This window comes from Carassius gibelio, chromosome A1 (genome assembly GCF_023724105.1).
Source record: "Carassius gibelio isolate Cgi1373 ecotype wild population from Czech Republic chromosome A1, carGib1.2-hapl.c, whole genome shotgun sequence".
NCBI classification, from domain to species: Eukaryota; Metazoa; Chordata; class Actinopteri; order Cypriniformes; family Cyprinidae; genus Carassius; species Carassius gibelio.
The window spans coordinates 23,970,723-23,997,776 of NC_068371.1; the positions used below are offsets into that span (position 1 = coordinate 23,970,723).

General features: G+C 38.0%; 1 pseudogene; it reads left to right on the forward strand.

Annotated features, from left to right (window-relative positions):
- The first annotated feature begins 18,693 nt into the window (after window positions 1-18,693).
- Window positions 18,694-27,048, forward strand: LOC128021244 (RNA exonuclease 1 homolog; annotated as a pseudogene).
- The last annotated feature ends 6 nt before the right edge of the window (window positions 27,049-27,054 follow it).

Here is a 27,054-nt window from a genome sequence, read left to right on the forward strand (position 1 = left end):
AGGGTCATATCAAATAAGCTGCAGCTTACATATTATCACTTTATTTATTTGCATAGCTTCTTATCAGACATTGTTTTTACATTAGTAACGTCACTGGATGCCTTTTCACCATTTTTTTTTTCTTCAATATAAAAAGTAACAATTTTAATGTAAGATGCACTGAGACAAACTCAAATTATAATGCATAAATAAAGCTTTCCAATCACAACATGCTAAAACATGATTATAAATGAATATCTAGCAGCTGTGCAGTGTAGGCTAATTATGCAATTATTTTATAGAAATGGACTAGACAGTGACTAATGTATTTTCAAACACTGATGAATGTCTTATGAAAATGTTTATGCTTAATAACGTACACCTGGGTTTAAGGATAATGTCGCCTCCTAATGTGCTCATCTTGTCTCCCACTGGGCTGCTGTCAGGTGCACTTTCAATTTGAGTCACTCTGTCTTAACAGAATCACCCACTGCGGAGGAGGGAGGAGGGCCACTGGGCCTTCATTCACCCTCATCACAACTGAAGCCGGACGGTTGTGCCATGGGAATGTGTAGTAGTAGTGCTGTAAAACTATCTGCTTATCGAAGAACAGTATTGTACAAAATGTAAAGTTCTACCCGAAGAACCACTCTCTAAATCAGTGGTATTTTCATTTCTTTTTGGGAACCTTTGCTTACATATGCAACTCAGTTGTGCTTCGGTGCCATCAGCGGTCTTTGGCACAGCACTGGTGTTTTCAGTAATGCTAAGCATGATGGCAGAGAATCAGGCAGCTCACATTTCAATCAGGCGCCTCCATTGACACCATGCTCTTGCTCTTCTAGAAATAATGTCTGGAGTGGTAATATTTAAATACTGTCTCCAAGGGCTTTTTTATTTATCCTGCAAAATAAATATAATATGCCATGGACTATAAGTCCACCTGCACAATTATGCCTACATGTTAATTTGATGCTTGAGGTAGTATGAAAAATTGTGGAACAGCATTAAAGCAATATTCTGGGTTCGATACATGTTAAGCTAAATTAAACGGCATTTGTGGCATGTCAATTACAATAATAATAAGTCGACTAAAATTTGACTTAAAAGGAGCAAAAAACAAGGTTACTGTAAAGCACTTACATATGAATACGGCCAAACATAAACACTTAGAAAAAGAAACTCTTAAAAGACAAATGAGGCTATCTTTGTAGCATTTTACAGCAGAAATGTAAAAATGCACTTGCAATAATTCTTCTTGAAAAACTTTCTGAGAGCTGTAAAGTTTTAGGCATTATGTCACCATCGCAACAAAGATGTAATATTGAATAGTAATATGAGCAAGTTTTTCACACAGAATCATGTTAACACAAAACTGCATATAAAATGAAAACCATAAAAAAAAAAAATAAAAAAAAAAGACAGCTGAGCGTGCCTCCTATTTTCCTCTGCGATAGGGTAACAACTTTGGTGTCTGGCATTTGTTCAAATGGACAATATGTTATTTGTAAATGGGCGGCGTGTAAGATGAAGCTTCCCACCCTGGTGTGGCTAGAGTTAACCCCTCTCCCCAACATCAGCAATTCCTAATGTTTGCTAGGAGGGTGGTCTGCTATACCCCAGAGTGGAGAGAGGAATAAGAGGATAATTGTGGGGCTTTGCATAGGGCTCAAGAGGCTGGAACAGCTGCCATGGTCACTTGGTGAAGGGCTTGCATACTGAAGACCACGCTAGTGTAAAGCATTTGCCAAGGTCTTCCTTGTCATTTGTGATAAAAAGCCCACTGAGTTTGGTTTTGTAAGCACGTTGTTGGTATATTGTTCAAATATTCAGAGTTGGAATCCAAGGAAATTGGTTAACACATCTTACACTGTAAAAAATACTTGTGTTTTTTACAGAATTAATTTTTTTAAAGGCTTTTGTGAAAACCTTTAAATTGTTGAACAATTTAAATGGTCAAATATTGTTTTATATGTAATTTTACTGTAAAATACAGTCACATTTAGGGCTCTGGCAAAAGGGGAATCACACCAGTATATGACCATTTGCCAATCATGTATCAATTACAGTTATAAGTATCAAAGGAAATATCAATGATTATTAGTGATTTATTACCTCACAATGTATATTATTCTCAACAACAAAACAAAACAAACAAACAATAAATCAATAAAACTGTACTAATAAAAACACAATACCTGGCAAAACGTTTGATATTTAAATAGTTCAATATGGTATATTACTGTAAATTACTCTTTGAATTATAAACTTGTGATTTGTAAAATATACACCTATTTGCAATCCCATAATACCTGAAACATTGTTACTAATGTCACTTTCTACAGTGTCTGGTAACGACAGATAATAATCAAAAAATATGTAAGTGTAATTTAAAGGCATCTTGAGACATATGCGGTCTGCTCTGATGGCTCATGTTGTTTATGTAGTAGTTCAAGAAGATCTGTATCAGTTAATAAATCCTTGTTTATTTGCTGACATGCAAACATACAAAATTACACACACAACTTTCTCTCTTATAGCTCCTGGGAGTATTCAAATGTCTCCTTTAAACTCTCTCTCTCTCTCTCTCTCTCTCTCTCTCTCTCTCTCTCTCTCTCTCACACACACACACAAACACAAACTCAACTGAGCAGTTGACATTTGTCCTCATTCGGAGTTTTTATGATGGTCTTTTTGCAGGAATAATGATATGACGTCAGATAATGGAGCAGATCCCCAGGTTAATTTCTCAAACAGTTATTTGACTTTCCTGGGACCACAAGACCCCGAACATATAAACTCTACACATGTGCAATGTCTTATTATTTTAGAATAATAAAGAGACAAAATATTATCTCGCATAATACCCCTAAAAGGATGTACATGTGAATAAAGCTACCACACCAAAAGGAATTTTATTTACCCAAAAATGAAAATTTGCTGAAAATGTGCTCACCCCCAAGCCATCCAAGAATTTTTTTCATTTTAGCATTAGATCACTTACACACCAATGGATCCTCTGCAGTGAATGGGTGCCGTCAGAATAAGAGTTCAGAATAAGAGTTGGGGTGAACTATTCTTTAACACAGGTGTTGGTGATGCTATTGTTTGCATGTTCAGCAAATACTGTATAACTCCTGCATTACATCATGCGTCTTTCAAGATGGAATTATATTTTTATTCCATATGTTCCTACAGTTCATCATCGTAAGGTCATTTCTCATGAGACGAGAGCTGTGAGCTGTGGTGCCGTGTCCCTCTGGAGATATTGTAAGCGTTAATCCTCTGACATCATCCTTTCCTGTGGCATATTCTAAACAGAGTTCTGTGTGGCGAAAATAGCTCCAGCTGTAAACAAAGCTTCCATGTCTGATTTGCTTTTCTTAGAAAGGAATAACAGTATACGCAGTATAATGCCAAAGAAAACATATAGGAGGGAAGACTACAACAGCTAGCAAGAGAATAACTCATACTGTAAGCTTCATTGTGTAAATTCTATTACAACAAAAGCCCTAAACTCATTTCCATCTGCAAAGCATGTTAAACACATATAGAACTCATACAATGCAAATCTGTGCGCAATCAGCTTGAGTTGAAAACACCATCCCAGCAGACCATTCAAAATATGTAATATACTAAATATAGAAGAATATATATATATATATATATATATATATATATATATATATATATATATATATATAAGCATAGAAACCTCAACTTGAAAGTATGAAAGGCTTTTAGGGTTTGTGAGCAGTACACAAGACATTGTGTGTAATGATGTCATCCCCATTGCTTCATTGATCGTCGCTTCCATGGCGACAACAGTGCTGTAACTGTAGCAGCGGTAGGTCAAAGGTTACAAAGATAGCACAGCAATTGAATTTATGGGAGGGCATGTAGGTATCGGGTTTTCTCATTCCCCACCACAACACTTTGTTGATTCTCAAGCTGTCTTTCCTTCCCAGTGCTCTTCACTCTCTCCCTCCTTCATCCAATCAGTGGTGATTAACCACAAGCCCCGGCCAGCTTACCTTCCTGATGATAACCTCTGCCCTATGCAGATTTCTGTTTTCGGCCACACAATACTGATACACTAAATATGATAAACATTCGGATATCACTGAGAACATACAAACCCGATTCCAAAAATGTTGGGACACCGTACAAATTGTAAATAAAAACAGAATGCGATGTGGAAGTTTCAAATTTCAATATTTTATTCGGAATACAACATAAATGTCATGTCAAATGTTTAAAATGAGAAAATATATAATTTTAAGGGAAAAATAGGTTGATTTTAAATTTCATGGCATCAACGCATCTCAAAAAAGTTGGGACAAGGGCATGTTTGCCACTGTGTGGCATCCCCTCTTCTTTTTATAACAATCTGCAAACATTTGGGGACTGAGGAAACAAGTTGCCCAAGTTTAGGAATAGGAATGTTGTCCCATTATTGTCTAATACAGGCTTCTAGCTACTCAACTGTCTTAGGTCTTCTTTGTCACATCTTCCTCTTTAGGATGCGCCAAATGTTTTCTATGAGTGAAAGATCTGGACTGCAGGCTGGCCATTTCAGTACCCGGATCCTTCTTCTACGCAGCCATGATGCTGTAATTGATGCAGTATGTGGTCTGGCATTGTCATGTTGGAAAATGCAAGGGCTTCTTTGAAAGAGACGACATCTGTATGGGAGCATATGTTGTTCTAGAACTTAGATATACCATTCAGCATTGATGGTGCCTTTCCAGATGTGTAAGCTGCCCATGCCACACACACTCATGCAACCCCATACCATCAGAGATGCAGGCTTCTGAACTGAGTGCTGATAACAACTTGGGTTGTCCTTTTCCTCTTTAGTCTGGATGACATGGAGTCCCAGTTTTCCAAAAAGAACTTCAAATTTTGATTCGTCTGACCACAGAACAGTTTTCCACTTTGCCACAGTCCATTTCAAATGAGCCTTGGCCCAGAGAAAACACCTGTGCTTCTGGATCAAGTTTAGATACAGCTTTTGTTTGACCTATAGAGTTTTAACTGCCAACAGCGAATGGCACGGTGGATTGTGTTCACCGACAATGTTTTCTGGAAGTATTCTGGAGCCCATGTTGTGATTTCCATTACAGTATCATTCCTGTATGTGATGCAGTGCAGTCTAAGGGCTGAAGATCACGGGCATCCAGTATGGTTTTCTGGCCTTGACCCTTATGCACAGAGATTGTTCCAGATTTTCTGAATCTTTGGATGATATTATGCACTGTAGATGATGATAACTTCAAACTCTTTGCAATTTTTCTCTGAGAAATTCCTTTCTGATATTGCTCCACTATTTTTCACCGCAGCATTGGGGGAATTGGTGATCCTCTGCCCATCTTGACTTCTGAGAGACACTGCCACTCTGAGAGGCTCTTTTTATACCCAATCATGTTGCCAATTGACCTAATAAGTTGCAAAATGGTCCTCCGACTGTTCCTTATATGTACATTTAACTTTTCCGGCTTCTTATTGCTACCTGTCCCAACTTATTTGGAATGTAGCTCTCATGAAATCCAAAATGAGCCAATATTTGTCATGACATTTCAAAATGTCTCACTTTCAACATTTGATGTTATCTATATTCTATTGTGAATAAAATACGGGTTAATGAGTTTATGAGATTTTTCAATTATTCCATTCCTTTTTACTCACAATTTGTACAGTGTCCCAACTTTTTTGGAATCGGGTTTGTATTTTAAAGGAACAGTTCACCCAAAAAGTTGTTAAAATGAGTTTTCTTCTTTAAGGGAACAGATTTGGAGAAATGCAGCATTACATCACTTGCTCACCAATGGATTCTCTTCAGTGAATGGGTGCTGTCAGTTCAACAGCTGATAAAAGCCACATTAAAGCCACATTAAAGATGCATAGGCCTATTTCATGTCTACCTACATGGATCTTCTTCTGAGCTTTCACAACTCTCAAACCTTGCTCTCTTATAGAATGTTTGTCAAAACTAGTCTTAACAATACCTTCATATATATATATATATATATATATATATATATATATATATATATATATATATATATATATATATATATATATATATATATTTCTATGGTGAACCTTATGCATCATCTTAAATTATAATTAGTTAATACATTTTTAAAAAAATACGTATATTAATTCGTAAAATATGGTGTGAGAGAGATCATAGAATTGTCCCAAACATTATACTTTTTGAGCGACTTTAGTGCTTTACCCCAATGCTCAAACTCAGCACTGCCCCCTGAAGTCCTCAGGGGTAAAAAACAGTCTCTGCATTAAAAGAAACTTGATGCATTTATGAAGACTCACCAACAGATGGAGCTAGTGACACGTCGAAAATGTCATGGTTAAAGTGGCTAAAACACAATTACTAAAACTGTTAATGTACTGTTCTGATGTAGACCCCTTTTTTAAGTCCCACATTTTGTTAGCATACACCCGCTAAATTACAAATTAAGATGGAACTCTATTTAAGAGGTTATAAACCAGCAGGATAACAGCTGTGTAAAAGAGCACAAATTGAGAAAGACACTAACAAAGTCCAGACTGAGGGATCACTTACTGGCTGTAGAGCTAGGACAGCACAGACAGGAATGGCAGCCACGAGAACAGAGAGTGTGTTCACTGTGCTCACAGAAAAAGGTGGAAACAAAGGAACATTTCTTACTGCATGGTGATTATTATTATTCACTACATTCCAAGAAACACAACCAAATTGCAAAATGCAGAAAAATTAAGTCATATTTTAGGAGAAAACTCCAGCATGATTGCAGCAGAAGCAAAATATTCAGCAACAGTGTGAATAAAAGTTATGCCTTTTTTTGACGTAGACATGTGGGGGCGTGTTAGAATGAGAAGTTTTTCGGGGTTGTGGATGACTCTTAATTTTTTTATAAATAATATCTCTTTGGGTTTGAGACTTTAGTCTTTGCAACTTTACAGATCTTCTCTTTTCAGAGAAAGGAAGACTTGAAATCTCATCATATCACCCCTTCAAAATAAAATTGTTCCCTCTTCAAAATTAAACTCCACATTCGCGCAAAAAAAGCAACATTCAAGGTGCTATATGTGGGATTGACACCGAGTGGTTGAACTAGGAATTGCAGTCAAAATTTTGGAGAGGGTTTTTCCCCTCCTCCTCAGACTAGACGCACACAGGTTGCAGATTTGCTACACAAACAGGAATGAGCGCACTTAAAGATGAATGAAATACCATATACTGTGTTTTCCGCCAACTGGCAACCCAGGGTGCTGGAATACATTTGGGTAAACTGGCAGTGGGTGAGTTTAACAAAACCAGCATTTTGTCCAGAATGCACATTTTCAAAGGAGAATAACTGATTGTAACATTGTTTTTCAGATAAACAAGTATGTTAACTTAGCATGTTTCTTAAATATCTGCAAACATATGGTATTTGTATGCTTTAGTAGAATCTAAATCTTACATACAGTGCCTTTAAAAACCAATACACAAAAATGATTTCAAATGTAGGTTTCAAGTGTTTTGTTGTTGTTGTTGCCAGCAGGTTATGCAACGCAACACGTAAAAACATGGTATAAGTCATTATAACCCATTATTATGTCCCCACTGGATGCAACAAATGGCTCGTTTGTAATGGGTTTTATTGTTTTTGTCTTGTGGCACCAGTGTTCAGACCGGGACATGCATCACAGACTACGTTTACAAGATGTTAAAATTTGGGTTATGGTCACTATTTGGGTTTCTGAAACATTCGGGATAACCCGTTTACATGCGTGAGCAGAGAGAGTTACTCCTGTATACATGGAATGTGTAATCAGTCGCCAATAGGAGGATCTTTGTTGACATCTTTGTGCGCATGAGCGAGTGGTTGTGTGGCAACAAAACAAACAGTATGGTGGGCTGTAAAAGACGCGACGAGCACTTTCAAGAGAGTTAGCGGGCGAAATCCACAATATATAAGCACTTTAACATCTGAAGACCGGAGGAGGTTTGGAGAGAAGCTCAAAATTTGTATTGGTGACAAAATTGAAGTTATTCAAAGCCCATATGAGATCTGGGATGACAAAAAACGTTGGTCCGACTCGCCCGTGTCTTGGCCACCAATCTGCTGGGGAGACATTTATTCTTATTTAATAGAAACCCCTGGACCCTTCACTCATGAAAGATTAAAAGGCTTTCAAAAGTCTGGAGGCTTATGATTATTTTGTTTCTCGCAAAGTTGGGCCGATCTTTTCTGCCAAACAGAAAGCAGTGATCGTGCTAAAAGCAGAGGTTAGACCTGGCCAAGCAGAGTCACAGTGTGATTCGCATCTCCCGTGGGTGATCGCCAAAGAGAATGGCGAAATAATCACTGCTCACTGCGACTGCAAAGCCGGATAAGTCTTCATTGATCAGTGTTCTTATTTACTTATTTAGTGAAAATGTAGTGACTGATAATAGCCCATTTTGATGTGAGGAACATAGTCTGAGTGCTGTGGATCGCGGTTTGGGACACCTGAATCAGAACGCGAAAAGTAAACATATGACTCGGTTGATTTGACTCAGTTTTATTTTTATTTTTTTATTCAATCTTCTATAAATACATAGTCACTAAGACTTATCATGAACAAAATGTGCCTCACAAACTCGATCAGAAGCTGCAGGAATCCAGGCTTTCTTCGGAGCGTCCAGGTTCAATCGCCTAATTGCACGCAACCATTTCTTTGGTTTTTCGCTATCCTTTTCGGAGGGAATTCGAAAAAACTTTTTATCAGGCCCCCAACGAGCCGTACAATCGACCACACAGCAAGAGTGAACCATCCTCTTCTCTAAATCCTCCTCCAAACGTGCAAAACAATCAAATTACAGGTATCTAGCGGTGTTTCTTGCCACACGACTCCCATGATGCAACGCGACAAACATAAACAATGACGTCACAAAAGATCCGCCTATATCCCGATGTAAACGGCGACGCACGGTTAGCGCCTGGACGTAAGACGCAATATGCGTCATTTCCGATTCTTCTTCCTGTATCCAAAGACTCAAAAGACCAAGATTCCTTGCGAATAGAACATGTGCAGAACACACATTTTGATGGGGATATGCCGAAACGCGTTTACAAGACCAAATATTCGGGTTTGAAAAGGGGTACCCCAGGTATAATATCCCGGTTTTTAAAAACCCGGATATGAGCATATCCGGGTTTTTGCCGGTGTTTACATAGCCGTGCGCGACCGGGTTATTGCTAATATCCTGGTTTTGAACGGGTTATTGGCTGCATATAAACGTAGTCACAGTATGGTAAGGGGCGTAACATTTCCGTCACACGCTTGAGGCATTCGGCCAACCACAAAGCACTGGATAGCTGGCCAATCACAGCACACCTCGCTTTTCAGACTGATGAGCTTTGTAAAAAATGGAGCGTTTCCGAAAGGCGGGGCATAAAGGATAAACAATAATGTACAGTATGTGGAAAATATTTTTTTTATTATTTATTAATTCTTTTCCTTAAACCGCATTAAACATTTCATTACTCCAAATACACAAAATAATGTTCTTTTTAGCAACATCATATGACCCCTTTAAAAACACTGACGACCGTCAACTTACACTACCTCGGCAGCATTGGTGATAACGTCACAGCTGATGTGGAGAACTGGTGAGATAGTGAAGGTTTCCCTTCTTAATCAATATATCCAAATGAAGACAGAACCTAAACCCCAAATGTGCTTAAGATGATAAATAGATGGTTTAAGGAAACTTCCAGATTTTCAGTTTGTTTACCTGTTCAATGAACATGCTGTCATTTCTGTGATTAGACAGATCACCTGCTTCCATATAATTTTCAATTTACCATGGTAAGTGTGACGAGTGGGGCGGGGCCGAGAGATGTGGGAATGAGCGAGGCCGGTAGAGTGATTGGGAAATGAACGACACCTGCGACCCACTACCGGTCTCGAGTCCCACAGAGGAGATGGAAGGATATAAAACTGGAGCGACAACAGTGAAGGACGAGAGAGGACCAGGCCTGGGTGTTTAGTTGTGTTTGTTTTTTATTTGTACGCATCAGTCGTCCGTGAAGGGCTGATGCTCTGTTTTGTGTTTATTTTTGTCATTAAAGTTTAATTTTGATTGTGCGCCGGTTCCCGCCTCCTTCCAGATGATTATGGAGTTTCTATTGTTTCATTAAGTAACTATAGTTTATCATAAACTAATTGGACATGTTCATACTGTAAAAAGCTTTCAGAATCTAATATTTTGTTTAATCTCTGTATTTCTCAGTAAATAAACATATCATATGCTTTTAAGATAATATTAAATTTTTTTTTTCACAGAACAAGTAATACTCAACAGAAAAAAAAACACTTGTTTTTGATCTTATGGTCATCAAGACTGCATTTATTTGATCACCAATACAATACAGTAATACTGTGAAATATTATTGCTGTTTAAAATATATATTTGAGTTTTTTTAAAACTTAATTTATTTCTGTACACAATGCAGAATTTTCATCAGCCATAACGTGGGTTTTCAGTGACACATGATCCTTCAGAAATCATTATAATATGCTGATTTGCTGTTATACAAACATTTCTTATTATTTTTTTATATTGAAAATGCTATGTTGTGCAACTTCATATTTTAATGGAAGCTTTGATACTTTTTTTCTGGATTCTTAGATGAATAGAAAAAAACAGCATTTATTTGTCTTTACTGCTACTTTTGATAAATTTAATGCATCCTTGCTGAATAAAAAAAAAATAATAATTCTTAATCAGTTTTTCTGATTGAGTTGTGTTTTTAATTTTGAGAAATCTTAAACTCTTTGTATGCAAAGTAACTCTGCAGTGTCACTTAAGTTTAGTCAGTCTGAGTTTGCTGTGCCTGACATGGTGGATTTGTTAGTCCTGCTGATCCCACCATCAGGGGGCGATGAATTCAAGATCTACACACTTCCATTACCATAGAAGAGGTTCTCAATCAAGGAGTCAGTAGCCTTAGCAAACTTCCATGGAGGCCTTAAGATTGTATTACGATTTCAGTTTTATTCTTTAAGCAATTTTTTTTTTCTTGGGGAGATATTGTGACTCAAACGTAAAAAAACGAGTATTAGAAAATAAGGTGCATAAGTGTATTTAAATTCCATTTAAATGTATTAAAATAATGACTGAGTCAAAAGCTTGTGAACCACTGCCATAGAACATTGTCTGAATCATCTTAACTTATGTTTTATATTATAGGTGATTCTTAAGTTGTACATTTTTGTTTGTTTGTGAAAGTTTTGCTGAGAGTGGATTAAACTGTATTTTGAGAAAGGGAATCTAAAGAGGAATTATTGAGATGGCTGACTTGCTGGTGGTTACAAAATCAGACGGTGAATTGGTTGTTCCAGCGGGGAGGATACAGTCAAGTGCCCTAAAGTTACTCCGAATGAAGTCCAAAATCTGGAAACCAAAGCTGTGCGGCTTTATAATCATGCTTTACATTCACCATTGCTCATGGTCTACAACAAAATAATTTTAATTATTATTCTTCTATTTAGTGAAATATATGATCATCAGATCTGCAAAGCCCCATCTTGTTTAAAGGAAATGGCTATTAAAGAATCTAAAACAACTGGTTTTAGCTTATTTTAGAAAATAGATTTAAGTAGATGTTAGAGGGGAACATTTTGGAAACATTCACACTAGCATTCAAATGTTTGGGGTCAGTCAGACTTAATTTTTTTTTAGGAAACAAACTTTATTCAGCATTGATCAAAAGTGACCGTGAAGTATTTCACATGGTCACAAAAGCTCTCTTTTCCAAATAAATGCCATTCTTTTGAACTTTCTGTTCATTAAAGTATAAACTAATAAAAACAAAATGTTTCTCCACAACAAAATTAGGCAGTGCAACTATTTTCAACATACAGTATTGTTCAAAATAATAGCAGTACAATGTGACTAACCAGAATAATCAAGGTTTTTCGTATATTTTTTTATTGCTACGTGGCAAACAAGTTACCAGTAGGTTCAGTAGATTCTCAGAAAACAAATGAGACCCAGCATTCATGATATGCACGCTCTTAAGGCTGTGCAATTGGGCAATTAGTTGAATTAGTTGAAAGGGGTGTGTTCAAAAAAATAGCAGTGTGGCATTCAATCACTGAGGTCATCAATTTTGTGAAGAAACAGGTGTGAATCAGGTGGCCCCTATTTAAGGATGAAGCCAACACTTGTTGAACATGCATTTGAAAGCTGAGGAAATGGGTCGTTCAAGACATTGTTCAGAAGAACAGCGTACTTTGATTAAAAAGTTGATTAGAGAGGGGAAAACCTATAAAGAGGTGCAAAAAATGATAGGCTGTTCAGCTAAAATGATCTCCAATGCCTTAAAATGGAGAGCAAAACCAGAGAGACGTGGAAGAAAACGGAAGACAACCATCAAAATGGATAGAAGAATAACCAGAATGGCAAAGGCTCAGCCAATGATCACCTCCAGGATGATCAAAGACAGTCTGGAGTTACCTGTAAGTACTGTGACAGTTAGAAGACGTCTGTGTGAAGCTAATCTATTTTCAAGAATCCCCCGCAAAGTCCCTCTGTTAAAAAAAAGGCATGTGCAGAAGAGGTTACAATTTGCCAAAGAACACATCAACTGGCCTAAAGAGAAATGGAGGAACATTTTGTGGACTGATGAGAGTAAAATTGTTCTTTTTGGGTCCAAGGGCCACAGGCAGTTTGTGAGACGACCCCCAAACTCTGAATTCAAGCCACAGTACACAGTGAAGACAGTGAAGCATGGAGGTGCAAGCATCATGATATGGGCATGTTTCTCCTACTATGGTGTTGGGCCTATTTATCGCATACCAGGGATCATGGATCAGTTTGCATATGTTAAAATACTTGAAGAGGTCATGTTGCCCTATGCTGAAGAGGACATTCTCTGTTCAAAAAATTCATCCTGGCCAGTGGAGTAGTCTGTTGTCTTTTTCCATCATGCTCTGCTATTCGTTGTCAAGTCTTTCTTTTCCTGCCCCCTCACCCCCAGTATTAATTTTACCCGCAGGGCACAGAGCCAGAATAGGCAGCCCTTTGAATGGCCAAATGCTTCCTCATGCATTTTACTGATTATAGGCCACCCACATGGATGAAAACCGCTAAAGCCTTTGTCTCCTCTGAACAGCATGATTTCTGAGCTCCATCACTGTACTGGAGAATGCGACGGTCATATAGATTTTTTTCGCCCTCCCTAAAGACTCTAGTATATAGGTCTTTCATTGAAAACGAGGATGGAGTGACGTGTGTGGGCGAACATATTTCCACATTCTGGCTGCTTCCATTTCTCTCTGTTCATTTCTTGTTTTTATGGTTCTTTAAGTCTCCACATCTACACCAACACATTTTATTTGCTTTCCCTGCTTTCCACTCTTTCCCATGTGTGGTCAGGTGGTCTGCATACCTTCTCAGACAGGGCAGGGTGTGCCTGAGCTGTGGGATACCATGCTACAGTTCTGGGATGCAATGCTGAGCAGCGGGGAGCTCCGAGTCTGGCGGCAAACTGAGCAGAAGGTGTGGTTGTGGAATCTGATCCAGGAGAACGCTCTGCTCCACTTCCAGCAGCATCCAGAGGTGCGTGCCGAGCTCCCGGAGCTGGAACGAAGGGTCACGTGTGGAGATACCTCACCTGGCCCTGCTGCTGACCTCCTTCTGAAAGTTTTCTCAGGAATGCTGTTCCATGGGAAACTATAAGCCCAGGCTTATTGCAAAGATATAACAGACAGATTGAGTCTTACAAAATTGTATTTATTTTTATTGTGTCGGGCCACTGATTAATACTTTTTTTTTTATTTGTTTAGTTTTTTCTACTTGCCTGAAAGCATTTACTTTTACTAAAATAAAAGATTTATTAAAGAAGGGAAAAATAAATAAATAAATAATTGAGCAAATTATTTTTTAGATAAAATTAAAAAAAAAAAAAATATATATATATATATATATATATATATATATATATATAAATAATAAATAAATACAGTAAAATGCAATGCAACATGATTTATTTCTTTATAAAGTAATTATATATATATATATATATATATATATATATATATATATGTATATATTGAGCAAACCATACATTCTATCGCCCTTCTCCAACCCTACACCTAACCCTAACCCTCACAGGAAACTTTGTGCATTTTTACTTTATCAAAAAAACTAATCCTGTATGATTTATAAGCGTTTTGAAAAATGGGGACATGGGTTATGTCCTCATAAGTCACCCTCTCCTTGAAATACCTGTGTCATACCCATGTCATTTTTGTGTCCTGATATGTCACACGCACACACACACACACACACACACACACATGTATACATTTACACACAAATACTCTATTTTAGCCATCTTGAGAATGTTACCGAAATATTACGTGTTCTTGGGGGAAATCTTCTAATTGAAAAATGGAAGATTTTGTTTCATGTAAATGACCTGTGACCTTTCAAACAGAAAATTTTTTTATATTGATGTATTTTTAAATATAAGTCCTATAAACTGTACACAGACGCTTTGTAAACTACTAACTGCTATTTTAACCACTTACTGTAGTATACTGTTGTGATAAATGTTTCCATGTGAAAAAAAGCAATGCGCTGATGTTCACCTGTGTTTAGTCTTGGGGTGTTAGTACCAATTCGCCCATAACCAGAGTGATTTTTTTTTTTACATTTATATTCTCTGCAAGTCTGCAAATGATATTTCTGATCTTACATCAGAGCTCCATTACATGAATTTAAATGAGCTCATACAGTAGAGTGTTTCAGTAGCTGATGTTCTCTGAGACTGACACTAGATGGACCTGTAGACCTGAAGAGATCTTTGTCCATTATGTAAATAAGCTCCTCTGCATGCCACGGCTGTTTGCCTCAGCCTACAATAGTGTGCTGTCGGCTGCCCCTTACAGACTCAGAATCTGCTGACTGCGATTCCAGTCCTGCTCATTCCTGTCTTGATGGTGTACCACAACTGAGATTTACAAACTCTTAAGAGAACATTCCATGTTAAACATTGGCATGTTTAGACCCAGCATCGTTCTGTTTCAATAAATCCCAAGTCCACGTGACCTCGTCTCATCGCTTTTGTTCTGCAAGCTGTGTGCGTTTGCGTATGGACACGTTCTTCCTCCTGTGCACATGCTTTCTAGTCATTATGCCTTGTGCTTATGTCTTATGACTCAGACTGGAATGCTTTGTGAATACTGATGAACTCCAAAGACCTGAGGGCCGCCCTCTCCATCAATCACGAATAAAAGCTCTTGGCCTTTCTCTGTAAACAGATACATTAGATCGGAGCATCTGGACTTTACCAGCACAGCCCAGAAGTGTTGTTTGTCTGGAGGAAACCTTCTTCAGTCTATGATATTATATTGCAGCCTAAACAGTGCTGAAATACACATTTCACTTTTTGAAAAATTTAATTTTTGTGTAAGAACATCCAGGACCCAAGTTCTCTTATTTTTGGGGAAGTCGTGGCCTAGTGGTTAGAGAGTTTGACTCCTAACCCTAAGATTGTGGTTTCGAGTCTCGGGCTGGCAATACCACAACTTAGGTGCTCTTGAGCAAGGAACCAAACCCCCAACTGCTCCCCGGGCGCTGCAGCATAAATGGCTGTTCACTGCTGTGTGTGTGTGTGTGTGTGTGTGCACTTTGGATGGATTAAATGCAGAGCACAAATTCTGACTATGGGTCACCATACGTGGCTGGATATCATGTCACTTTCACTTTTTTTTTCACTTATTGGAGACGGGAGTGTGTTAATGTTTGGAAATCTTAATCTTCTGCACATCTCAACAAGTAAATTATGCACATCTTCATTATCAAAAAATAGATCCAAAATAAAGTTTTAAATATGCTGTACCATGCAAAAGTTTGTGGTTTGTAAGATTTAAAGTTTTTGAATGAAGTCTCTTAAGCTCAACAATGCTCCGTTTATTTGATCAAATTTATTTGAATATATAACTGGCTCACTTAAACTGTGCTTAACTCCTGTGATGGCAAAGCAAAATTTTCAGCTACCATTACTCATATCATAAAGCCGCATTTTATTTCTGGGATCAGGCATTTACAGCCGTGCATGCTGAAATAATATTGGCGTTCAAATAAAAAAGAATGACATACTAAAGAATGACATGCTATTCTATTTAGACCTTATTTAGAAGAAATGGAGCCTTAGCCCACCTATAAAGCATTAGTTCTTTATAGGGTTAGGGTCTCACCCTGCTGCGTTTGTGCTATTTGCCTCCCTTACATTTACACTCACATGCGCTTGTGCTCGGCTGACTGCCACACCGTCTCTCTAGTGACTGATGAGTGTGTAAGGCATTTCCTTAAGGGTGTGAGCTCAGCTCGGCTGCTGCAAAATGATCCTATGAGTGACAAACTAACGGGACAAGCCTGGAAGTGTGAAAGGGAGTCATACGAACTCTGTTTGGCACACTTAGACCAGACCGGCAGTCCTTTCAACTGTAACTAAAGTGATGTCAGCCCTGTTATGATAAGCCTTTTGTAATCCCTGTGGCCGCATCTGCATTACAGTATCATTAGAGTGTTATACTGTTGCAGAATAAGCATAATATTTACAGTACCTTAAAGTGATAGTTCACCCAAATATTTAATTAAATAAAAAAAAAATCCAAGGCTGACATTGGACCGGCTTCCCATTGGACTTCATAGAACGGACAAAAAAAACACAGATATTTCTGTCTTCTACAGACAAGGAAATGTCATATAGGTTTGGAATCATTTTTTGTACAATCATTTTTTATTATTATTATCCCTTTGTAGATTATTATTTTTTAAATGTTAAGGTACAGTATGGCACATGAAAAATATAATATTACAGATATTATTTTGTGTGTGCAAACATACAGCTCCCTACAAGCTACAACTCAGAAGTGTTTTTGAAAAGAAAATGCTTTAGAAATAAGAGAAGAATTCAATTGACCTTTTTTAATAAATTCAAGTGATTATTCTTAGAAACTATTGAGTAATGGTATAGAATATATTAATTCCTTTGAATAACTCGGTGAAAAGCAGGCTGCTGCTAGTCTTCACTTAATGAATTCCATCTGGTCTCTGTCTTAAAAGCAGGGTTTGTTCAGGCATTGGTTATACTATTGCCTTCACAATGCTAATGTAAAAACCAACCTCTTCTGAAACAAATGTATTTCCTGGCAGCACCAAGTGGCTTTTTTCTGCCTCCACCCTCAAGCGGTAACTCAGCATGGCTTGTGTTCTTGATGGTAATGGAGTGTCTCGTGATGGCAGGCAAACTCTCCTCAGGCCTCAAAACTCAATCCTTTTTAATCCAGGGTCTAATTGCTCGCTTTGCCAGCTGAAGTGAATTCAGCTGCTGGCTGTCTGTGACACCAGCAGTACCTTTAGAGCACAATGTAATAACATCATAGATTTACAGAAATTAAAAATGTAAACAAAAGACAGCAATGTGGCAGCTCGTCTGTCAAAGAGGCCAGCGAACTTCATACTCATGTTAAGATAAAAGAAAAAGAAACATCAAGAACAGCATGCCACCCATCTCCCTCACTCCTTCATCCCTCCCATCCAATTTATGTTTAAAGAAATAGTTGGTATGAAAAGAACTAACCCATTGTACTTTCCTTCCACTTTTCCTCTTATTTATTATACATATTATTCTAATATAACACTATGTTGTCATGAGCAGATGAGGAAAGTATTTGAGTCATTTGTTTTATTTTCCACAGAAGGATCAAAATCTAGTTTTATGGTTTGTTATATGCACTTTTCATTTTATGAGCAATTTATTTTAAAGATGAAAAGTAATAGGCCTAGCCTATGATTGCATTTGCAAAATCCCGTTTTTGATTTGATTGTTTATTAGTGCATGCAGGGATGTGTTTCTTTTTTATTATCATTATTTCTTCTGTGATGCTTTGTATGCCATAGTTTGCAGAGGAAACAAACTGGATTAGCATTTTTTTATTAGGAAATTCAAAAAAGCAGCAACTGCAGGAACTAATCAGTTCATACAGTCTAAACCTTGTCCGAGCAACTGAGGGGGGCGGGGCTTACCAGGGCTTATTAGCTAATAAGTCAATTAGCATTGTCCTGCTATGGATTCTCTAGAGCAGGGTTCCCCATATCTTGTCCTGGAGGGCCAATGTGCTGCTGAGTTTAGCTCCAACCCTGATCAAACTCACCTACCTGTGATTTTCTAATGATCCTGAAGACACTGATTAGCATGCTCAGGTGTGTTTGATTAAGGTTAGAGCTAAACTCTGCTTCAAAGTGGATCTCATGGGCCAGATTTGAAGATCCCTGCCCTAGAGTTTTGAATTTAGTTTAAAAATAAAATGGCATACAATCACGACTCAAGCGTGAATTATGAGCCTTTTTAAGTTGGTTTTAACAATTCATTGAAAAGATTCTGCTCAAAAGAAGGATTCATTCACATGCTTTTTCCATGTTCTCAATAGACTTTTGAAAAATGTTGTCAAGGCTTTTGGTTTCACAGATGCTGAACCCTACAGGGATAGCGTTATACTGGCAATCAACAGAATAACTCAGTATTTCATGTGCGGGCAGCTCTTATGTTTCCTTTCACAGCTCTCTTCGATGAAACGGATTGTCCCTTACTTCAATGGGGATGATGCAAGTGACCTTACTGTTTGTACAATCACGGCAAAGATGATACGTTTGGCGAGATGACTACGACAGGTAAATAATGTCATTATTCATTGTTGTTTTAAATTAAGGTTTGAAATCTGTGCATTTTGCAATTGCTTAATTAGTGCATTGTTGTCTCGACCCTTAGGCTATATAACTTTTAACTAATAGGCAAAAAAATTAATGCAATGAATTAGAAGACCGAAGTGCGCGAGAAGGTATATAAGAAGAGAGTAGGTCGGAAAGAAAGGAGGGAGCAAGACCTTTGAGTGCCTTAAAGGTGAGCAGAAGAATTTTGTATTGCACACGAATAGATACAGGCAACCAGTGAAGATTAAATAGAATGGGGTGATGTTAGCAGATTTTTTTGTGGAAGTTAATAATCTTGCAACAGAATTTTTAATTCAGACGGACGATGGAGTGAGCTGGTAAGCCAGAGAAAAGAGTTACAATAGTCAAGGCGAGTGGTAATAAATGAATGCAGTAATGATTTCACATCCTTTCTACTGCGGAAAGGACGAAGTTGGAAAAAAAAAGCAGCTTTGGAGAGTTTGCTAATGTGGTCATCCAATGTCAGTGATGGGTCTAGAATGATACCTAAGCTTCTTATTTTTTATTAGAGATTGGGGACCAATTATAAAAAATTCTGTTTTACTCAAGTTCAGACCGTGAAAATTAGAATGTAGCCAAACCTTTAACTCACTGACACATGAAGATAATGATGCCATCGACTGGGTAGAATCTGGTTGACAAGCAGTATATATTTAAATGTTATCAGCATAACTGTGGTAGTTAAAACCATGGCTATGAATTTTTTTGGCCTAGAAGCTGAATGTAAAGAATGAATAATAATGGTCCTAGGTCTGAGCCCTGGGGAACTCCCTGTTTGAGCAAGACAGTAGGAAATTTGGAATTGTGCAGTGAGATGGAATTAAAAAAAGAAAAAAAGTGGTGTGGCATACAGCCAAGTACACTCACCTAAAAGATTATTAGGAACACCATACTAATACTGTGTTTGATCCCCTTTCGCCTTCAGAACTGCCTTAATTCTACATGGCATGGATTCAACAAGGTGCTGAAACCATTCTTTAGAAATGTTGGTCCATATTGATACGATAGCATCTTGCAGTTGATGGAGATTTGTGGGATGCACATCCAGGGCACGAAGCTCCCGTTCCACCACATCCAAAAGATGCTCTATTGCAGGGATAGGCAACTTCGGTTCTGGAGGGCCACTGTCCTGCAGAGCTTAGCTCCAAACCTAATTAAACACACCTGCACAAGACAGTCAGTGTTTTCTGGATTACTAGATAGATACAGGCAGGTGAGTTTTTACGAGGGCTGAAGCTAAACTCTGCAAGATAGTGGCCCTCCAGGACCGGAGTTGCCTATCCTTGCTCTATTGGGTTGAGATCTGGTGACTGTGGGGGCCATTTTAGTACAGTGAACTCATTATTATGTTCAACAAACCAATTTGAAATGATTCGAGCTTTGTGACATGGTGCATTATCCTGCTGGAAGTAGCTATCAGAGGATGGGTACACTGTGGTCATAAAGGACATAAATGGACATGGTCAGAAACATTGCTCAGGTAGGCCGTGGCATTTAAACGATGCCCTAAAGTGTGCCAAGAAAACATCCCCCACACCAGAGCACCACCACCACAATCCTGCACAGTGGTAACAAGGCATTATGGATCCATGTTCTCATTCTGTTTACGCCAAATTCTGACTCTACCATCTGAATGTCTCAACATAAATCAAGACTCATCAGACTAGGCAACATTTTTCCAGTCTTCAACTGTCCAATTTTGGCGAGCTTGTGCAAATTGTCGCCACTTTCTCCTATTTGTAGTGGAGATGAGTGGTACCCGGTGGGGTCTTCTGCTGTTGTGTCCCATCCGTCTCAAGGTTGTGCGTGTTGTGGCTTCACAAATGCTTTGGTGCATAGCTCAGTTGTAACGAGTGGTTATTTCGGTCAAAGTTGCTCTTCTATCACCTTGAATCAGTCGGCCTATTCTCCTCTGACATTCTTGCATCAACGAGGCATTTTCGCCCACAGGACTTCCGCATACTGGATGTTTTTCCCTTTTCACACCATTCTTTGTAAACCCTAGAAATGGTTGTGTGTGTGTGAAAATCCTAGTAACTGAGCAGATTGTGAAATACTCAGACCGGCCCGTCTGGCACCAACAACCATGCCACGCTCAAAATTCACATTTCTTTGCCATTCTGACATTCAGTTTGGAGTTCAGGAAATTGTCTTGACCAGGACCAAACCCCTAAATGCATTGAAGCAACTACCATGTGATTGGTTGATTAGATAATTGCATTGAGAAATTGAACAGGTGTTCCTAATAATCCTTTAGGTGAGTGTATGGTGACTCATATTCAGAATTCGTGCTCTGCATTTAACCCATCCAAAGTGCACTCACACACACCTGAAGTAGTTTGGGGTTCAGTGCCTTGCTCAAGGGCACCACAGTCATGGTATTGCCGGCCCGAGATTCAAACCCACAACCTTAGGGTTAGGAGCCAAACTCTCTAACCACTAGGCCATGACTTCCCCAAGTATTGCCCATTTGTGAGATATGAGGAGAACTGATGTCAACTTCTGCAAGGCGAGAGAGCAGTATCAACGCTATCTCACGACCAATTCGTACGTATTTTACGAGGTGGCTTATTCTTACGAATTTGTACGACCTCACTCGTACGAATTTGTATGACCTCACTCGTACGATTTTATACGACCCCAGTGACGATTAGGTTTAGGGGCGGGGTTAGGTGTAGGTCATTCGTACAAATTCATACGAATTGTGCAAATCGTAAAATACGTCCGATTTGGCAACAATCGTATGAATTTGTACGAGAGTGGTCGTACGAATTCGTACGAATAAGCCACCTTGTGAAAAAATGTACAAATGGCCGTGAGATCGGTTGGACAAACCATATCAAAGCTGAGCTAAGGTCATGTAATAAAAGTACTGATAAACTGCCTGAATCACCAGAAAGTAATAGATCACTGACAAACTTTACTAGAGCAGTTTCCGTACTGTGCCATGTACGATAACCAGACTGAAAAATATCAAAGAGATTGTTGCAAGCTAGAAATGACTGCGGCTGAGAGGTTACAGTCTTTTCCATAATTTTAGATACATATGACAGGTTAGAGATTAGATGGTAGTTGGATAGATTTAAAGGGATCCAGATTCATTTTTCGAGAATAGGAGTAACAGCAGCAGTCTTGAGTGAGATAGGAACAGTGGTAAAAATGAAAGACATGTTTATGAGGTGTGAGATTGGGGAAGAAATAACAGGGATACAGTGTTTCAGGAGAAAAATAGGTGCAGGGTCTAGTTGGCTTAAAGAGGAATTCGATTTTTGCATTACATCAGCAATTAGAGATGGATTTGTTAAGGTAAAGTTAGTCAGTGATTGGGTAGACTGAGTTTGCTCACAATTAGAAATAGTTGGTTCCTCGTCAAAAGTCCCACGTAAAACATCAAACATTCCCTGAAAGTGGTGCAAAACAGTACAACACAAATTTTCAGATTCCTGTTGGCTGATACTATGATTTGTTTCCAGGATCAGTTTATCATGCTAAATAGTGCTTTAGGCCTATTTTTAGCTTTAATAAAGCTGGGGAAATAAAAAGATTGGGCTGCATTCAAGGCAGTTTTGTAGTTCTTGATGTAATCAGAATAAACAAGATAATGGACAGTTAAACCTGTTTTCCTAAAAAGACGTTCAAGTTGTCTGGTTCTTGCTTTAATAGTACGAAGCTCTGCATTAAACCAAGTAGAGAAGTGAGACGTGGGAACAGACCTGGTCCTAATTGAAGCATACTCATCCAGAATGTTAGAAATAAGAGAATGGTACGTACATATCATAGATGGACAGGTGCAATTTTAAACTTCAGGAACTGCAGAGGAAGCAACAGAAGCAGAGAATGTACTGATATCAGCATCATTTGCATGATGATATAAAATAGTTATCAGTGCATTTGGCTGGACAGATTAATGTAAAATTCTTATTAGTTTTAATAGTTGTAAATCATGTAATATGCTACTTTGACACAATTGCTTCATCACGTAAAATAATTGCTGAACAAGTAGCCTAAAGGACCGAATCCCTGAAATGAATGAATAATAAAAGTAACTTTCTTTGTTTTCACTATTCATGTTTTCCCACTCATTAAAATTTTCTTACCTAAATATTCTACATTTCCCAATACATGCATGAAGTTGTTAGAATGATGCCATTACATTGACAAATATCTGAAAAACACATCAATTATGCACTTCAAAGCATTATTTTTTGTGGATTTTACTTGTAAAACTTTTCCTCTGCTTCATACTTAGATCTTGGAGATCTTGAAGCCACTTCTTCCAATGGAGACTCTCGCATCACTGAGGACAATTACACTTGCCTTGAGGAAGTGGAGAGGTTCAACAAAGAAATAGAGGCAATAAAGAGTGAGGTGGAGAAAGAACAAAAAAAAAAACTTTTTAGTATCAGACATCACAGTCCTTCACACAGATGGATAGCGCAGGTATTTCTGTGAAATATTTGAGAACCACCAAAGCTAAAGACCTGAATGGAAACCATTTGAGATACAAAAAAAGTATGTGGTTGATCGTGCCAGGCCCAAGACTGATGACCCTTGTTCCAATTTTTCAGCAGATTTACTATCTAGAAGCTTGGTAGACACTAAGCTAATGTCAACCGATAACGTGGATACTGAACATAGCCTGAAGAATAACCAAACAGGAAAAAATGGTCAGCCTTTGTCCTCTAATTTTGATGACTCTAACAATGAAGGTACTTCGGTCATTGACATTCCACCTTCAACAAAAGATCAGAGAAAACATAGGACCAAACAGAAAGGCAAGAGTATACCACATTTACCCCCGAGGGGAATTGTGCAAGTAATGATCATCTTGCAACTGACCAAACAAAACCCAGGCAGCACAAGGAAAATGTCTCTTCTGATGGACTTCTGAGTTATGAAAATAAAAATGGTGTGTGTGACCAAGAGAAAGAAAGGACCTCAGTGAAAACTGTGAACATACCAAAAGAATAAAAGTCTTCTGAAAGAGAACTTGTCATTGATGTGTCACCACTAGAAGATAAACGTACGTTTTCAAAGCAGTTTGGAACTACAACCAAGGATCTGTCCCCGCTGAGGATGGTAAATAGCTTAATAAAGGGCCCTTAAATAAACAAGTAATTATGGAAAAGCACTCTGTAAAAAAAAAAAGAAAGAAAAGAAAAAAACGGCCTTTTCTGGAGGATCTTATTTTCTTAAGAACCTGTGGTTGAACCAGTTAACTCTACAAATCTCAATATGGAAGCGAAAAAGAGGAAAGTTCACAACATGGAGAATGTGTTGGATGACATTTCTACTTGTCCAGACAATCTGAAAAGTGAGAGGATCAAATGCAGTCAAGATGTTAAAATGATTCCTGTACGTTCTGTTTATGGAGATTAATACATTTCCTCACAATCTCCTGCGGTTGTTGTACAAGATGCAACTTTTGAGGCAGAGCCACAAATTGACATCTCAAGTTATACTCTGAAGTCAGAAGCTATTTCTTTTAACAAGATTTCCTGATGATTATGCTTTACCTCTGACACTGATTCCAGCCACAATGTCCTGCATTCAACGGCCTCCTCAGCCTGTTCCATCTGTTTAACTTTCACAAACTTTACATCCTCCACAACCAGCCAACTTCACACCAGCTACGGTTTTATTTGCTCTACTAGTCTGTCTGTGTTTGTTTTCTCTTGAGATCCTTTTCTACAAGCCAGGTTTTGTATGTCACGTGAATTTTGTGATGTTAAGATAAAGATATGTATTTTTTGTGAGTTGTATAGACTATGGGTGTCAAACAAAAAGCAAAAGTATGTCATGAGATTGGGACAAAGGTGCCATATGATGTCCGTCAACACTACGTGAACCTTTTGTGGATGAGTTCCTGAAATCATCTGTGACTGTGTTTAAAAAAAATTATGCACTTTTTTAATGCCCTGTTTTGTAGTTTTTCAACCATTTTTTTTGTGTTTTTCCAGCGCACCCATTTCAGTGCTCTAGGCTCTGGCAGAAGAAAAAAATGTTTATGACCGTAGTATCAATAAGCTGGAGTATCTGAGCATTGCTGTCAACGTGCTTAGGAGACTTAGAAGCCAAAACCTCTTTCCTGCCAAAGGTTCATCTGTTATTTTTATGCATGTGCTTTCGCTCAAATTACAGAAACTTTTGTTTACTGCCCTGTACACTCCTATCAGGTCACCCTCCTTATATGTACTTACAGCTCCCAGTGAGCGAGATCAGCATGTGTCTAGAGGCAATGTACCACTAAACACTCAAGCACTTCAGGGACCCGGTAAGAGCTGGCTCTCATTTCAGGGTCAAACTAGAGTGCTCACCTCTGTTGCTATAATTCTTTTTTTGGCTTTGTTTTTTAAAATGGAGTTTATTTTCATATGGTGCCGTTTATATGTAGTGCTAATTAAAAATATATATTTTTACATTGTCTTAACCCCTGCGAAGGTGCCTTAGGGAGTTGCTTGCTTTATGTATGGGACTATAAATGCATACACTACCATTCCAAAGTTTGTAATATTGTGAAATATAGCATTTCTTCTTATTTTGAATGTAACTATATATATATATATATATATATATATATATATATATATATATATATATATATATATATATATATTTGAATAACAAAACTCAAATTAAATGCATTCATGCTATTAGTCTGTTGCTATTACGTTGCCAGTGTGTTCATTACAGATTAATAATAATAATAATAATTTTTACTTTGTGCATGAATATAAGGGTCTTGTTTTACTGTTGCAGGTGATTTGAAGGATCATATTCTATCTAAGGACATGTTGCGAGTAAACAACTTCCCTCATTAACATAAAGATAGAGTTGATTTTGCTTTCCAGTATGGAGATCCCAAGAAGGGCATAAGTGACCGTAAAGTGAAGTGGTTCATACTCAAACATTTTTGAGCTGTGGCTTTCCAGTTCAGGTCACCATAGGATATTGTTATGGTTACAATCATTTTTATTGTAAAGCAATATCTACTTTTTAATATAGATGAAGCTTTTAGGCTTTTGAAGCCTTTTAAATATTTAGGAATTCAATGGTAACAGCTTTGAAGAGAATCTGCTGTCGATGTGGAGCATTTTTTCTCTTTTGACAAAAGTGGAAGGCACACCCGCAGAGAGGAGTGTAACTACCGTTATGGAAAAGTCATAGAGAATCGAGGTAAGAAAGGATTTGAGAGTCTCTAAAAATTACATTTTTATTTCTGGTATTATGTTCTCTGTGTGTGTTCTCTCATAGTGCCAGGAGGTGGTGTAAAGTTGTTGTGAGAATGCAGTTGGGTCTCCTGGATGCCAAGTGTTCAATGTATTATGATTTGTGTTAGAAGTTTACTCATACACTCATGCTTTGTTAGAGGGGCTGAAAACATATCACCTGGTTTGTCTGCACTCCTTTATGCCAAGATCTTTCCTTGAACTGGGTTTTCAGTGGTATTGTTGCATTTTACCAAGCCATTAACCCAATAACTTGAGTTGAAACGTTCACTGTTTACAGCTTCATATCCATGACGCAGTAAGCCTTCAGGGCTTTGTGAACAGTCTTCCTCAATCTTCAATGGCCAAAACATGTCCAGGAGTTTTTGCCCTTGACACACAAACAGTAAGGCTTATGTTATTCATAATAAAAAAGAACATAGAGGTACATTCATGTGATATTATATTAACTTAAATGTGTTTTGCCAGTTTTACACGACTCAAGGTCTGGAACTATCAAGAGTGACTCTTTTGTCAAGCATGATAATGTAGTTGACTATAATACCAAGTGGGATGTTTTAATTTAATATTTTAAAATGGCAAACTAAAGAGCGAACCGTGCTTTAAATGTTGTAAATCACATCTTTTTATCCTGCTCAGGTTCTCCGACATCAGCGAGGATGACGTGAAGGGTACCAAGTCATCATTGTGTGATGTACAAGCAGTGCTTTTGAGCTTTATTAATGCAGGCACAATTCTGATTGGCCATGGCTTGGAGAATGACTTTACTGCTCTAAAAGTGAGTTATAGTGGTATACTGTCAAGGTTTTTGAGCAATTTGTAGCTGGAATTCTGATGTAAACCTTTTCAACTTGGCATTGAAGTTTGTGGTAGAAGCTCTTAAGGATTGCATTTTGGTCGTTCCGCCATCTTCAGATTATTCACAGCACTGTGATTGACACCTCTGTGGTGTTTCCTCATCGACTGGGTCTGCCACACAAAAGAGAACTTTACAGATTGACTGCAGACTATCTCAGGAGAATTATACAAGAGAGCGGCATGTTGGTGTGTTAAACGAAT